The following is a 14,772-nucleotide window of genomic DNA, read 5'->3' as shown; positions in this document are numbered from 1 at the left end:
TCCATGTTTCTGCTCTACGTGGAATGGAACTCAAGCTCAATATTGTTTTGCTGCGCTAACCAGTTGAATGTTCGATTGGTGCTTCAATCTTCCTTGGATTTCAAATGCATGCCATCTTCTGGTGCTGTCTAGTAAACAGGAGATCCTGAGTTCGAATCTCAGCAATGCCTTGTTTTCGTCTCCTCACAAAGAAGCTTTCTATCTTATAAATAGGTGTTTCACTTGCGACTGATAGTGGAATTATGAGATTAAAAATCTCTTCTATCTAAGAGATATAAAGGAAGAAAGATGGCTTCAAGCATGACAATGTAAAACCAGTTGATTTAGTTTTGAAATGCCTCCTTTCTATGCATCTCTAATCCGTTTATTCAATGTATCTCACCTTTATGTCCTTTGGCTTAGTTGGTCAAAGAGCCTGTTTAGTAAACAGAAAATCTTGAATTTGAATGCCAGCAGTGCTATTCTTTCTTTATGTCAGTTTGGGGCTTCTTAACTCTCTAAGCAGGCTTTCTAATGTATCACACCTGTTTGTCCTTTGTCTTAGTTGGTCAAAGAGCCTATTTAGTAAATGGAAATTCTTGAATTTGAATGCCAGCAGTCCTTTTCCTTCTTTATCTCAGTTTAGGGCTGTTTAACTCTCTAAGCAGGCTTTTTAATGTTTCGCATCTGTTTGTCCTTTGGCTTAGTTGGTCAAAGAGCCTTTTTAGTAAAAGGAAAATCTTGATTTTGAATGTCAGCAGTGCTTTCTATTCTTCATCTCATTTTGTGTGTTTTTACCCCAAAAAGAGGACTTTTACTCTTGTTTGTCATCAAATATTAATTTCCCACAGCCCTAATATAGTGCAATTGAGAAAAAAAATTCTCTGCTGTTGAAACACTTTAAAAGGAATTAGAGGATATAATTTTATTTACAGAATATAGGATGGCATCAAGCTTTACAAATTAAAACAAGTGGATTTACAGATCTGACTCTGCAAAGTTTGATAGCAGCACAGGAGTATTGTAAACTTTCATGCATGAAGTGTCCACCGCTTGGGTTAAAAATGAAAACCAAACAATTCAACATGAAAGAAGAAGCAGATTAATGCAACGAGGATGGGAATCGAACCCATGCATGCAGAGCACAATGGATTAGCAGTCCATCGCCTTAACCACTCGTCCACCTCGTCTACAAAGCGCCCGTGCGTTTAGGTGGGAAGATGTTGAGAGGGTTTTTACCAGTCAGTGTTTTTTCACTGAAGATTGTATGTTGGCTTTTGTCAGAGTTGCCTTATCTCGTCAACTACAGTGACTGTTGTTTGAAGTTAGCTTGGGGAAAACTCTATCAGAAATGAACCAGTGCTGAGGTTTTTAATATCAATTAGTCATAATTTTTCCTCCTTTTGATTTTGCCATGGCATTTCTTCAATCTGTCTATTCTGTGTCATAACTTGGAAGCAAAACAAGTCCCAAATTTCAGCTGTGCTAAAAGATGGCTCATTCAATTGCAAAACTTCAAAGCCTTTGTCCTCGATACAGCTTCTGTAAATTTGTCAGTCTTTTAAATGAATGCTCTTCAAAATTTACTTGGCTTCTTAAGTGTTATGACTGAGATTGAAATCTTATTCCATGTTTCTGCTCTACGTGGAATGGAACTCAAGCTCAATATTGTTTTGCTGCGCTAACCAGTTGAATGTTCGATTGGTGCTTCAATCTTCCTTGGATTTCAAATGCATGCCATCTTCTGGTGCTGTGGCTTAGTTGGTTAAAGCCCCTGTCTAGTAAACAGGAGATCCTGAGTTCGAATCTCAGCAGTGCCTTGTTTTCGTCTCCTCACAAAGAAGCTTCCTATCTTAAAAATATGTGTTTCACTTGCGACTGATAGTGGAATTATGAGATTAAAAATCTCTTCTATAAAGGAAGAAAGATGGCTTCAAGCATGACAATGTAAAACCAGTTGATTTAGTTTTGAAATGCCTCCTTTCTATGCATCTCTAATCCGTTTATTCAATGTATCTCACCTTTATGTCCTTTGGCTTAGTTGGTCAAAGAGCCTGTTTAGTAAACAGAAAATCTTGAATTTGAATGCCAGCAGTGCTATTCTTTCTTTATGTCAGTTTGGGGCTTCTTAACTCTCTAAGCAGGCTTTCTAATGTATCACACCTGTTTGTCCTTTGTCTTAGTTGGTCAAAGAGCCTGTTTAGTAAGCAGAAAATCTTGAATTTGAATGCCAGCAGTGCTCTTCCTTCTTTATCTCAGTTTAGGGCTGTTTAACTCTCTAAGCAGGCTTTCTAATGTATCACACCTGTTTGTCCTTTGTCTTAGTTGGTCAAAGAGCCTATTTAGTAAATGGAAAATCTTGAATTTGAATGCCAGCAGTCCTTTTCCTTCTTTATCTCAGTTTAGGGCTGTTTAACTGTCTAAGCAGGCTTTTTAATGTTTCGCACCTGTTTGTCCTTTGGCTTAGTTGGTCAAAGAGCCTATTTAGTAAAAGGTAAATCTTGATTTTGAATGTCAGCAGTGCTTTCTATTCTTCATCTCATTTTGTGGGTTTTTACCCCAAAAAGAGGACTTTTACTCTTGTTTGTCATCAAATATTAATTTCCCACAGCCCTAATATAGTGCAATTGAGAAAAAAAATTCTCTGCTGTTGAAACACTTTAAAAGGAATTAGAGGATATAATTTTCTTTACAGAATATAGGATGGCATCAAGCTTTACCAATTAAAACCAGTGGATTTACAGGTCTGACTCTGCAAAGTTTGATAGCAGCACAGGAGTATTGTAAACTTTCATGCTTGAAGGGTTCCACTGCTTGGGTTAAAAATGAAAACCAAACCATTCAACATGAACCAAGAAGCAGATTAATCCGACGAGGATGGGATTCAAACCCATGCATGCAGAGCACAATGGATTAGCAGTCCATCTCCTTAACCACTCGGCCACCTCATCTACATAGCGCCCGTGCGTTTAGGTGGGAAGATGTTGAGAGGGTTTTTACCAGTCAGTGTTTTTTCACTGAAGATTGTATGTTGGCTTTTGTCAGAGTTGCCTTATCTCGTCAACTACAGTGCCTGTTGTTTGAAGTTAGCTTGGGGAATGCCAGCAGTGCTATTCTTTCTTTATGTCAGTTTGGGGCTTCTTAACTCTCTAAGCAGGCTTTCTAATGTATCACACCTGTTTGTCCTTTGTCTTAGTTGGTCAAAGAGCCTGTTTAGTAAACAGAAAATCTTGAATTTGAATGCCAGCAGTCCTCTTCCTTCTTTATCTCAGTTTAGGGCTGTTTAACTCTCTAAGCAGGCTTTCTAATGTATCACACCTGTTTGTCCTTTGTCTTAGTTGGTCAAAGAGCCTATTTAGTAAATGGAAAATCTTGAATTTGAATGCCAGCAGTCCTTTTCCTTCTTTATCTCAGTTTAGGGCTGTTTAACTCTCTAAGCAGGCTTTTTAATGTTTCGCACCTGTTTGTCCTTTGGCTTAGTTGGTCAAAGAGCCTATTTAGTAAAAGGAAAATCTTGATTTTGAATGTCAGCAGTGCTTTCTATTCTTCATCTCATTTTGTGGGTTTTTACCCCAAAAAGAGGACTTTTACTCTTGTTTGTCATCAAATATTAATTTCCCACAGCCCTAATATAGTGCAATTGAGAAAAAAAATTCTCTGCTGTTGAAACACTTTAAAAGGAATTAGAGGATATAATTTTCTTCACAGAATATAGGATGGCATCAAGCTTTACAAATTAAAACCAGTGGATTTACAGATCTGACTCTGCAAAGTTTGATAGCAGCACAGGAGTATTGTAAACTTTCATGCATGAAGTGTCCACCGCTTGGGTTAAAAATGAAAACCAAACCATTCAACATGAAAGAAGAAGCAGATTAATTCGACGAGGATGGGATTCGAACCCATGCATGCAGAGCACAATGGATTAGCAGTCCATCGCCTTAACCACTCGGCCACCTCGTCTACATAGCACCCGTGCGTTTAGGTGGGAAGATGTTGAGAGGGTTTTTACCAGTCAGTGTTTTTTCACTGAAGATTGTATGTTGGCTTTTGTCAGAGTTGCCTTATCTCGTCAACTACAGTGCCTGTTGTTTGAAGTTAGCTTGGGGAAAACTCTATCAGAAATGAACCAGTGCTGAGGTTTTTAATATCAATTAGTCATAATTTTTCCTCCTTTTGGTTTTGCCATGGCATTTCTTCAATCTGTCTATTCTGTGTCATAACTTGGAAGCAAAACAAGTCCCAAATTTCAGCTGTGCTAAAAGATGGCTCATTCAATTGCAAAACTTCAAAGCCTTTGTCCTCGATACAGCTTCTGTAAATTTGTCAGTCTTTTAAATGAATGCTCTTCAAAATTTACTTGGCTTCTTAAGTGTTATGACTGAGATTGAAATCTTATTCCATGTTTCTGCTCTACGTGGAATGGAACTCAAGCTCAATATTGTTTTGCTGCGCTAACCAGTTGAATGTTTGATTGGTGCTTCAATCTTCCTTGGTTTTCAAATGCATGCCATCTTCTGGTGCTGTGGCTTAGTTGGTTAAAGCGCCTGTCTAGTAAACAGGAGATCCTGAGTTCGAATCTCAGCAGTGCCTTGTTTTCGTCTCCTCACAAAGAAGCTTCCTATCTTAAAAATAGGTGTTTCACTTGCGACTGATAGTGGAATTATGAGATTAAAATTCTCTTCTATCTAAGAGATATAAAGGAAGAAAGATGGCTTCAAGCATGACAATGTAAAACCAGTTGATTTAGTTTTGAAATGCCTCCTTTCTATGCATCTCTAATCCGTTTATTCAATGTATCTCACCTTTATGTCCTTTGGCTTAGTTGGTCAAAGAGCCTGTTTAGCAAACAGAAAATCTTGAATTTGAATGCCAGCAGTGCTATTCTTTCTTTATGTCAGTTTGGGGCTTCTTAACTCTCTAAGCAGGCTTTCTAATGTATCACACCTGTTTGTCCTTTGTCTTAGTTGGTCAAAGAGCCTGTTTAGTAAACAGAAAATCTTGAATTTGAATGCCAGCAGTCCTCTTCCTTTTTTATCTCAGTTTAGGGCTGTTTAACTCTCTAAGCAGGCTTTCTAATATATCACACCTGTTTGTCCTTTGTCTTAGTTGGTCAAAGAGCCTATTTAGTAAATGGAAAATCTTGAATTTGAATGCCAGCAGTCCTTTTCCTTCTTTATCTCAGTTTAGGGCTGTTTAACTCTCTAAGCAGGCTTTTTAATGTTTCGCACCTGTTTGTCCTTTGGCTTAGTTGGTCAAAGAGCCTATTTAGTAAAAGGAAAATCTTGATTTTGAATGTCAGCAGTGCTTTCTATTCTTCATCTCATTTTGTGGGTTTTTACCCCAAAAAGAGGACTTTTACTCTTGTTTGTCATCAAATATTAATTTCCCACAGCCCTAATATAGTGCAATTGAGAAAAAAAATTCTCTGCTGTTGAAACACTTTAAAAGGAATTAGAAGATATAATTTTCTTTACAGAATATAGGATGGCATCAAGCTTTACCAATTAAAACCAGTGGATTTACAGGTCTGACTCTGCAAAGTTTGATAGCAGCACAGGAGTATTGTAAACTTTCATGCTTGAAGGGTTCCACTGCTTGGGTTAAAAATGAAAACCAAACCATTCAACATGAAATAAGAAGCAGATTAATCCGACGAGGATGGGATTCAAACCCATGCATGCAGAGCACAATGGATTAGCAGTCCATCGCCTTAACCACTCGGCCACCTCGTCTACATAGCGCCTGTGCGTTTAGGTGGGAAGATGTTGAGAGGGTTTTTACCAGTCAGTGTTTTTTCACTGAAGATTGTATGTTGGCTTTTGTCAGAGTTGCCTTATCTCGTCAACTACAGTGCCTGTTGTTTGAAGTTAGCTTGGGGAAAACTCTATCAGAAATGAACCAGTGCTGAGGTTTTTAATATCAATTAGTCATAATTTTTCCTCCTTTTGGTTTTGCCATGGCATTTCTTCAATCTGTCTATTCTGTGTCATAACTTGGAAGCAAAACAAGTCCCAAATTTCAGCTGTGCTAAAAGATGGCTCATTCAATTGCAAAACTTCAAAGCCTTTGTCCTCGATACAGCTTCTGTAAATTTGTCAGTCTTTTAAATGAATGCTCTTCAAAATTTACTTGGCTTCTTAAGTGTTATGACTGAGATTGAAATCTTATTCCATGTTTCTGCTCTACGTGGAATGGAACTCAAGCTCAATATTGTTTTGCTGCGCTAACCAGTTGAATGTTCGATTGGTGCTTCAATCTTCCTTGGATTTCAAATGCATGCCATCTTCTGGTGCTGTCTAGTAAACAGGAGATCCTGAGTTCGAATCTCAGCAATGCCTTGTTTTCGTCTCCTCACAAAGAAGCTTTCTATCTTATAAATAGGTGTTTCACTTGCGACTGATAGTGGAATTATGAGATTAAAAATCTCTTCTATCTAAGAGATATAAAGGAAGAAAGATGGCTTCAAGCATGACAATGTAAAACCAGTTGATTTAGTTTTGAAATGCCTCCTTTCTATGCATCTCTAATCCGTTTATTCAATGTATCTCACCTTTATGTCCTTTGGCTTAGTTGGTCAAAGAGCCTGTTTAGTAAACAGAAAATCTTGAATTTGAATGCCAGCAGTGCTATTCTTTCTTTATGTCAGTTTGGGGCTTCTTAACTCTCTAAGCAGGCTTTCTAATGTATCACACCTGTTTGTCCTTTGTCTTAGTTGGTCAAAGAGCCTATTTAGTAAATGGAAATTCTTGAATTTGAATGCCAGCAGTCCTTTTCCTTCTTTATCTCAGTTTAGGGCTGTTTAACTCTCTAAGCAGGCTTTTTAATGTTTCGCATCTGTTTGTCCTTTGGCTTAGTTGGTCAAAGAGCCTTTTTAGTAAAAGGAAAATCTTGATTTTGAATGTCAGCAGTGCTTTCTATTCTTCATCTCATTTTGTGTGTTTTTACCCCAAAAAGAGGACTTTTACTCTTGTTTGTCATCAAATATTAATTTCCCACAGCCCTAATATAGTGCAATTGAGAAAAAAAATTCTCTGCTGTTGAAACACTTTAAAAGGAATTAGAGGATATAATTTTATTTACAGAATATAGGATGGCATCAAGCTTTACAAATTAAAACAAGTGGATTTACAGATCTGACTCTGCAAAGTTTGATAGCAGCACAGGAGTATTGTAAACTTTCATGCATGAAGTGTCCACCGCTTGGGTTAAAAATGAAAACCAAACAATTCAACATGAAAGAAGAAGCAGATTAATGCAACGAGGATGGGAATCGAACCCATGCATGCAGAGCACAATGGATTAGCAGTCCATCGCCTTAACCACTCGTCCACCTCGTCTACAAAGCGCCCGTGCGTTTAGGTGGGAAGATGTTGAGAGGGTTTTTACCAGTCAGTGTTTTTTCACTGAAGATTGTATGTTGGCTTTTGTCAGAGTTGCCTTATATCGTCAACTACAGTGACTGTTGTTTGAAGTTAGCTTGGGGAAAACTCTATCAGAAATGAACCAGTGCTGAGGTTTTTAATATCAATTAGTCATAATTTTTCCTCCTTTTGGTTTTGCCATGGCATTTCTTCAATCTGTCTATTCTGTGTCATAACTTGGAAGCAAAACAAGTCCCAAATTTCAGCTGTGCTAAAAGATGGCTCATTCAATTGCAAAACTTCAAAGCCTTTGTCCTCGATACAGCTTCTGTAAATTTGTCAGTCTTTTAAATGAATGCTCTTCAAAATTTACTTGGCTTCTTAAGTGTTATGACTGAGATTGAAATCTTATTCCATGTTTCTGCTCTACGTGGAATGGAACTCAAGCTCAATATTGTTTTGCTGCGCTAACCAGTTGAATGTTCGATTGGTGCTTCAATCTTCCTTGGATTTCAAATGCATGCCATCTTCTGGTGCTGTGGCTTAGTTGGTTAAAGCGCCTGTCTAGTAAACAGGAGATCCTGAGTTCGAATCTCAGCAGTGCCTTGTTTTCGTCTCCTCACAAAGAAGCATCCTATCTTAAAAATAGGTGTTTCACTTGCGACTGATAGTGGAATTATGAGATTAAAAATCTCTTCTATAAAGGAAGAAAGATGGCTTCAAGCATGACAATGTAAAACCAGTTGATTTAGTTTTGAAATGCCTCCTTTCTATGCATCTCTAATCCGTTTATTCAATGTATCTCACCTTTATGTCCTTTGGCTTAGTTGGTCAAAGAGCCTGTTTAGTAAACAGAAAATCTTGAATTTGAATGCCAGCAGTGCTATTCTTTCTTTATGTCAGTTTGGGGCTTCTTAACTCTCTAAGCAGGCTTTCTAATGTATCACACCTGTTTGTCCTTTGTCTTAGTTGGTCAAAGAGCCTGTTTAGTAAACAGAAAATCTTGAATTTGAATGCCAGCAGTGCTCTTCCTTCTTTATCTCAGTTTAGGGCTGTTTAACTCTCTAAGCAGGCTTTCTAATGTATCACACCTGTTTGTCCTTTGTCTTAGTTGGTCAAAGAGCCTATTTAGTAAATGGAAAATCTTGAATTTGAATGCCAGCAGTCCTTTTCCTTCTTTATCTCAGTTTAGGGCTGTTTAACTCTCTAAGCAGGCTTTTTAATGTTTCGCACCTGTTTGTCCTTTGGCTTAGTTGGTCAAAGAGCCTATTTAGTAAAAGGTAAATCTTGATTTTGAATGTCAGCAGTGCTTTCTATTCTTCATCTCATTTTGTGGGTTTTTACCCCAAAAAGAGGACTTTTACTCTTGTTTGTCATCAAATATTAATTTCCCACAGCCCTAATATAGTGCAATTGAGAAAAAAAATTCTCTGCTGTTGAAACACTTTAAAAGGAATTAGAGGATATAATTTTCTTTACAGAATATAGGATGGCATCAAGCTTTACCAATTAAAACCAGTGGATTTACAGGTCTGACTCTGCAAAGTTTGATAGCAGCACAGGAGTATTGTAAACTTTCATGCTTGAAGGGTTCCACTGCTTGGGTTAAAAATGAAAACCAAACCATTCAACATGAACCAAGAAGCAGATTAATCCGACGAGGATGGGATTCAAACCCATGCATGCAGAGCACAATGGATTAGCAGTCCATCTCCTTAACCACTCGGCCACCTCATCTACATAGCGCCCGTGCGTTTAGGTGGGAAGATGTTGAGAGGGTTTTTACCAGTCAGTGTTTTTTCACTGAAGATTGTATGTTGGCTTTTGTCAGAGTTGCCTTATCTCGTCAACTACAGTGCCTGTTGTTTGAAGTTAGCTTGGGGAATGCCAGCAGTGCTATTCTTTCTTTATGTCAGTTTGGGGCTTCTTAACTCTCTAAGCAGGCTTTCTAATGTATCACACCTGTTTGTCCTTTGTCTTAGTTGGTCAAAGAGCCTGTTTAGTAAACAGAAAATCTTGAATTTGAATGCCAGCAGTCCTCTTCCTTCTTTATCTCAGTTTAGGGCTGTTTAACTCTCTAAGCAGGCTTTCTAATGTATCACACCTGTTTGTCCTTTGTCTTAGTTGGTCAAAGAGCCTATTTAGTAAATGGAAAATCTTGAATTTGAATGCCAGCAGTCCTTTTCCTTCTTTATCTCAGTTTAGGGCTGTTTAACTCTCTAAGCAGGCTTTTTAATGTTTCGCACCTGTTTGTCCTTTGGCTTAGTTGGTCAAAGAGCCTATTTAGTAAAAGGAAAATCTTGATTTTGAATGTCAGCAGTGCTTTCTATTCTTCATCTCATTTTGTGGGTTTTTACCCCAAAAAGAGGACTTTTACTCTTGTTTGTCATCAAATATTAATTTCCCACAGCCCTAATATAGTGCAATTGAGAAAAAAAATTCTCTGCTGTTGAAACACTTTAAAAGGAATTAGAGGATATAATTTTCTTTACAGAATATAGGATGGCATCAAGCTTTACCAATTAAAACCAGTGGATTTACAGGTCTGACTCTGCAAAGTTTGATAGCAGCACAGGAGTATTGTAAACTTTCATGCTTGAAGGGTTCCACTGCTTGGGTTAAAAATGAAAACCAAACCATTCAACATGAAAGAAGAAGCAGATTAATCCGACGAGGATGGGATTCGAACACATGCATGCAGAGCACAATGGATTAGCAGTCCATCTCCTTAACCACTTGGCCACCTCATCTACATAGCACCCATGCGTTTAGGTGGGAAGATGTTGAGAGGGTTTTTACCAGTCAGTGTTTTTTCACTGAAGATTGTATGTTGGCTTTTGTCAGAGTTGCCTTATCTCGTCAACTACAGTGCCTGTTGTTTGAAGTTAGCTTGGGGAAAACTCTATCAGAAATGAACCAGTGCTGAGGTTTTTAATATCAATTAGTCATAATTTTTCCTCCTTTTGGTTTTGCCATGGCATTTCTTCAATCTGTCTATTCTGTGTCATAACTTGGAAGCAAAACAAGTCCCAAATTTCAGCTGTGCTAAAAGATGGCTCATTCAATTGCAAAACTTCAAAGCCTTTGTCCTCGATACAGCTTCTGTAAATTTGTCAGTCTTTTAAATGAATGCTCTTCAAAATTTACTTGGCTTCTTAAGTGTTATGACTGAGATTGAAATCTTATTCCATGTTTCTGCTCTACGTGGAATGGAACTCAAGCTCAATATTGTTTTGCTGCGCTAACCAGTTGAATGTTCGATTGGTGCTTCAATCTTCCTTGGATTTCAAATGCATGCCATCTTCTGGTGCTGTGGCTTAGTTGGTTAAAGCGCCTGTCTAGTAAACAGGAGATCCTGAGTTCGAATCTCAGCAGTGCCTTGTTTTCGTCTCCTCACAAAGAAGCTTCCTATCTTAAAAATAGGTGTTTCACTTGCGACTGATAGTGGAATTATGAGATTAAAAATCTCTTCTATAAAGGAAGAAAGATGGCTTCAAGCATGACAATGTAAAACCAGTTGATTTAGTTTTGAAATGCCTCCTTTCTATGCATCTCTAATCCGTTTATTCAATGTATCTCACCTTTATGTCCTTTGGCTTAGTTGGTCAAAGAGCCTGTTTAGTAAACAGAAAATCTTGAATTTGAATGCCAGCAGTGCTATTCTTTCTTTATGTCAGTTTGGGGCTTCTTAACTCTCTAAGCAGGCTTTCTAATGTATCACACCTGTTTGTCCTTTGTCTTAGTTGGTCAAAGAGCCTGTTTAGTAAACAGAAAATCTTGAATTTGAATGCCAGCAGTCCTCTTCCTTCTTTATCTCAGTTTAGGGCTGTTTAACTCTCTAAGCAGGCTTTCTAATGTATCACACCTGTTTGTCCTTTGTCTTAGTTGGTCAAAGAGCCTATTTAGTAAATGGAAAATCTTGAATTTGAATGCCAGCAGTCCTTTTCCTTCTTTATCTCAGTTTAGGGCTGTTTAACTCTCTAAGCAGGCTTTTTAATGTTTCGCACCTGTTTGTCCTTTGGCTTAGTTGGTCAAAGAGCCTATTTAGTAAAAGGAAAATCTTGATTTTGAATGTCAGCAGTGCTTTCTATTCTTCATCTCATTTTGTGGGTTTTTACCCCAAAAAGAGGACTTTTACTCTTGTTTGTCATCAAATATTAATTTCCCACAGCCCTAATATAGTGCAATTGAGAAAAAAAATTATCTGCTGTTGAAACACTTTAAAAGGAATTAGAGGATATAATTTTCTTTACAGAATATAGGATGGCATCAAGCTTTACCAATTAAAACCAGTGGATTTACAGGTCTGACTCTGCAAAGTTTGATAGCAGCACAGGAGTATTGTAAACTTTCATGCTTGAAGCGTTCCACTGCTTGGGTTAAAAATGAAAACTAAACCATTCAACATGAACCAAGAAGCAGATTAATCCGACGAGGATGGGATTCGAACCCATGCATGCAGAGCACTATGGATTAGCAGTCCATCTCCTTAACCACTCGGCCACCTCATCTACATAGCTCCCGTGCGTTTAGGTGGGAAGATGTTGAGAGGGTTTTTACCAGTCAGTGTTTTTTCACTGAAGATTGTATGTTGGCTTTTGTCAGAGTTGCCTTATCTCGTCAACTACAGTGCCTGTTGTTTGAAGTTAGCTTGGGGAATGCCAGCAGTACTATTCTTTCTTTATGTCAGTTTGAGGCTTCTTAACTCTCTAAGTAGGCTTTCTAATGTATCACAACTGTTTGTCCTTTGTCTTAGTTGGTCAAAGAGCCTGTTTAGTAAACAGAAAATCTTGAATTTGAATGCCAGCAGTCCTCTTCCTTCTTTATCTCAGTTTAGGGCTGTTTAACTCTCTAAGCAGGCTTTCTAATGTATCACACCTGTTTGTCCTTTGTCTTAGTTGGTCAAAGAGCCTATTTAGTAAATGGAAAATCTTGAATTTGAATGCCAGCAGTCCTTTTCCTTCTTTATCTCAGTTTAGGGCTGTTTAACTCTCTAAGCAGGCTTTTTAATGTTTCGCACCTGTTTGTCCTTTGGCTTAGTTGGTCAAAGAGCCTATTTAGTAAAAGGAAAATCTTGATTTTGAATGTCAGCAGTGCTTTCTATTCTTCATCTCATTTTGTGGGTTTTTACCCCAAAAAGAGGACTTTTACTCTTGTTTGTCATCAAATATTAATTTCCCACAGCCCTAATATAGTGCAATTGAGAAAAAAAATTCTCTGCTGTTGAAACACTTTAAAAGGAATTAGAGGATATAATTTTCATACAGAATATAGGATGGCATCAAGCTTTACAAATTAAAACCAGTGGATTTACAGATCTGACTCTGCAAAGTTTGATAGCAGCACAAGAGTATTGTAAACTTTCATGCATGAAGTGTCCACCGCTTGGGTTAAAAATGAAAACCAAACAATTCAACATGAAAGAAGAAGCAGATTAATCCGACGAGGATGGGATTCGAACCCATGCATGCAGAGCACAATGGATTAGCAGTCCATCGTCTCGTCTACAGTCCATCCACCTCGTCTACAAAGTGCCCGTGCGTTTAGGTGGGAAGATGTTGAGAGGGTTTTTACCAGTCACTGTTTTTTCACTGAAGATTGTATGTTGGCTTTTGTCAGAGTTGCCTTATCTCGTCAACTACAGTGCCTGTTGTTTGAAGTTAGCTTGGGGAAAACTCTATCAGAAATGAACCAGTGCTGAGGTTTTTAATATCAATTAGTCATAATTTTTCCTCCTTTTGGTTTTGCCATGGCATTTCTTCAATCTGTCTATTCTGTGTCATAACTTGGAAGCAAAACAAGTCCCAAATTTCAGCTGTGCTAAAAGATGGCTCATTCAATTGCAAAACTTCAAAGCCTTTGTCCTCGATACAGCTTCTGTCAATTTGTCAGTCTTTTAAATGAATGCTCTTCAAAATTTACTTGGCTTCTTAAGTGTTATGACTGAGATTGAAATCTTATTCCATGTTTCTGCTCTACGTGGAATGGAACTCAAGCTCAATATTGTTTTGCTGCGCTAACCAGTTGAATGTTCGATTGGTGCTTCAATCTTCCTTGGATTTCAAATGCATGCCATCTTCTGGTGCTGTGGCTTAGTTTGTTAAAGCGCCTGTCTAGTAAACAGGAGGTCCTGAGTTTGAATCTCAGCAGTGCCTTGTTTTCATCTCCTCACAAAGAAGCTTCCTATCTTAAAAATAGGTGTTTCACTTGCGACTGATAGTGCAATTATGAGATTAAAAATCTCTTCTATCTAAGAGATATAAAGGAAGAAAGATGGCTTCAAGCATGACAATGTAAAACCAGTTGATTTAGTTTTGAAATGCCTCCTTTCTATGCATCTCTAATCCGTTTATCCAATGTATCTCACCTTTATGTCCTTTGGCTTAGTTGGTCAAAGAGCCTGTTTAGTAAACAGAAAATCTTGAATTTGAATGCCAGCAGTGCTATTCTTTCTTTATGTCAGTTTGGGGCTTCTTAACTCTCTATGCAGGCTTTCTAATGTATCACACCTGTTTGTCCTTTGTCTTAGTTGGTCAAAGAGCCTGTTTAGTAAACAGAAAATCTTGAATTTGAATGCCAGCAGTCCTCTTCCTTCTTTATCTCAGTTTAGGGCTGTTTAACTCTCTAAGCAGGCTTTCTAATGTATCACACCTGTTTGTCCTTTGTCTTAGTTGGTCAAAGAGCCTATTTAGTAAATGGAAAATCTTGAATTTGAATGCCAGCAGTCCTTTTCCTTCTTTATCTCAGTTTAGGGCTGTTTAACTCTCTAAGCAGGCTTTTTAATGTTTCGCACCTGTTTGTCCTTTGGCTTAGTTGGTCAAAGAGCCTATTTAGTAAAAGGAAAATCTTGATTTTGAATGTCAGCAGTGCTTTCTATTCTTCATCTCATTTTGTGGGTTTTTACCCCAAAAAGAGGACTTTTACTCTTGTTTGTCATCAAATATTAATTTCCCACAGCCCTAATATAGTGCAATTGAGAAAAAAAATTCTCTGCTGTTGAAACACTTTAAAAGGAATTAGAGGATATAATTTTCTTTACAGAATATAGGATGGCATCAAGCTTTACAAATTAAAACCAGTGGATTTACAGATCTGACTCTGCAAAGTTTGATAGCAGCACAGGAGTATTGTAAACTTTCATGCATGAAGTGTCCACCGCTTGGGTTAAAAATGAAAACCAAACCATTCAACATGAAAGAAGAAGCAGATTAATTCGACGAGGATGGGATTCGAACCCATGCATGCAGAGCACAATGGATTAGCAGTCCATCGCCTTAACCACTCGGCCACCTCGTCTACATAGCACCCGTGCGTTTAGGTGGGAAGATGTTGAGAGGGTTTTTACCAGTCAGTGTTTTTTCACTGAAGATTGTATGTTGGCTTTTGTCAGAGTTGCCTTATCTCGTCAACTACAGTGCCTGTTGTTTGA

General features: G+C 38.0%; 6 non-coding genes across 6 annotated transcripts; 3 read left to right on the top strand and 3 right to left on the bottom strand.

Moving 5' to 3' along the window:
- Window positions 1–3,860: 3,860 nt before the first annotated feature.
- Window positions 3,861–3,942, bottom strand: TRNAS-GCU (transfer RNA serine (anticodon GCU)). Its single transcript has one exon. It is a non-coding gene; the product is annotated as a tRNA-Ser (tRNA).
- A 556-nt stretch (window positions 3,943–4,498) lies between these two features.
- Window positions 4,499–4,572, top strand: TRNAT-AGU (transfer RNA threonine (anticodon AGU)). Its single transcript has one exon. It is a non-coding gene; the product is annotated as a tRNA-Thr (tRNA).
- Window positions 4,573–5,632: 1,060 nt separating this feature from the next.
- TRNAS-GCU (transfer RNA serine (anticodon GCU)) lies at window positions 5,633–5,714 on the bottom strand. The gene has a single exon. It is a non-coding gene; the product is annotated as a tRNA-Ser (tRNA).
- Window positions 5,715–7,875: 2,161 nt separating this feature from the next.
- Window positions 7,876–7,949, top strand: TRNAT-AGU (transfer RNA threonine (anticodon AGU)). The gene has a single exon. It is a non-coding gene; the product is annotated as a tRNA-Thr (tRNA).
- Window positions 7,950–10,649: 2,700 nt separating this feature from the next.
- On the top strand, window positions 10,650–10,723 carry TRNAT-AGU (transfer RNA threonine (anticodon AGU)). Its single transcript has one exon. It is a non-coding gene; the product is annotated as a tRNA-Thr (tRNA).
- Window positions 10,724–14,557: 3,834 nt separating this feature from the next.
- On the bottom strand, window positions 14,558–14,639 carry TRNAS-GCU (transfer RNA serine (anticodon GCU)). The gene has a single exon. It is a non-coding gene; the product is annotated as a tRNA-Ser (tRNA).
- Window positions 14,640–14,772: the final 133 nt, after the last annotated feature.

This window comes from Dendrobates tinctorius, unplaced genomic scaffold (assembly GCF_039654945.1).
Source record: "Dendrobates tinctorius isolate UK_male_01 unplaced genomic scaffold, ASM3965494v1 ptg000204l, whole genome shotgun sequence".
Lineage (NCBI taxonomy): Eukaryota > Metazoa > Chordata > Amphibia > Anura > Dendrobatidae > Dendrobates > Dendrobates tinctorius.
The sequence above is the reverse complement of the archived record's forward strand: the minus strand, read 5'-3'. Positions and strand labels throughout refer to the sequence as shown.